We start from the raw sequence: 1655 nt of genomic DNA, 5'->3' as shown, positions 1-1655 counted from the left end.
TGCATAAAACATAGTATACAAACAATACTAACAAATCAGAATTTTTCTATATTATATATTAAGTTAAATCTGTTAAATGATCCAGTTAGAGAGCTTATAACTCTAATGTAGCAAATTTTTGATGAATTTTTGCGTAATTCGCTAATGAGCAACTCGAAACGCGACGATAACTTAATTGGAAATCTGGATAAGTAAAAATATGACAAGTAAATATATATATATATATATATATATAAATGTGTGTATATATATTTATTGTAAAGAAAGTATGACAAGGTTTGAAATATTATTAATTAAATGAAATAGAAAATAAACATAGAAAATAAAATAGAAATTAAACATCTTGAAAGTATATAAATGACCTGAATTAGTAAGTATACACTATTTTTTTGTTGAACCATAGGCGTGCCTATTTTTCGCTAACTTCAGCCAACTTTGAATCGCGACTTTTATTGCTACGTCCGATGATTCTTTTCCACGGAATTGGACTTTGGCCGCTTCTGTAAAAAAAAGTTGTTTAAATTGTTGAAAACAATAACGAGTTTAAAATATTGATCTCATAAAATTGATTAAAATAAAAAATAATTATAATCGAAAAGGTTGTCATTTAAATGTATAGAGACGTCTCGACCTTATTTACTAGCTGATGCTATTTACTTATTTTTTGCGAGGAACTCGCGTAACGTACTCTAATTTACGATGTTTACATTCACCTTGTACATGTATATTGTTCTCGAAATTTCCGTACAAATAGTAAATAATATATATAAGAAAATAATATATATAAAAAAATTTATAGCGAAATATACAGAAACCTACGAGTATATAAAATACATATATAATGCATATATAAAAATTTCTTACAGAAAACCAAAATTTCTAAGATAAGAAAAATTTTATTTGATTTTTAATTTCCGAGATGAACTATTACTAATACGAATCAATCACAAGAACCCTTTAAAATACAGTCGTTTTCATGAATGTTTTTTTCTAAAACTGAGCCCCTGACAAATATAACATTTTTAAATAAGAGAATTTTGAATTTTTGGGAGAAATACAGCATATTTTTATAGGGTAAATCCTGGACACGCTATGAATTTCCATAAAATATGAGTTTATAAAAATGTAGTTTGATGCACGTTTATAATAAATGAAAAATTGGCATTGACGATCTTTACATATTTTTGAATTGATCTGAAATTCGATACTTTTTACAGTTTTGTAACGGGAGCATCCCGTTTGACCACGTCCCGATTGACCACAGCCACTCACAGCGGCCGGTGCCTAGAGATTTTCCACTGTTCAAGCGCTGTGAGTGGCTGGTGGTCAATCGGGACGTGGTCAATCGGGTATCACCCTTTTGTAACACAAAAGTATTTTGAGAAAAAGACATCATATAATATAGCTTGTGACGGGACGTCCCTTTTTGGACCGTCCGTCACAAGGGATCTGCGGACCCGACTGCGGGCGGTAGCTTCGAGTCCTGTGTCCTTCCGATTTTCGGAGGCGGACGCGTGGCGCGGGCCGCGGGACTGCGTTTGCGTGGCTCCCGCGCCCGAATACCGATTATCGTTCGTAATTACTTTTTAGTCCGTAGCGACCTCGATTATTTAACTTAGCGTATCGGCGGCTCCCGGAAACCTTGTAATATTTCA

Source organism: Wasmannia auropunctata, unplaced genomic scaffold, assembly GCF_000956235.1.
Source record: "Wasmannia auropunctata unplaced genomic scaffold, wasmannia.A_1.0 LD336095.1, whole genome shotgun sequence".
NCBI lineage: Eukaryota > Metazoa > Arthropoda > Insecta > Hymenoptera > Formicidae > Wasmannia > Wasmannia auropunctata.
Note: the sequence above shows the minus strand (reverse complement) of the source record.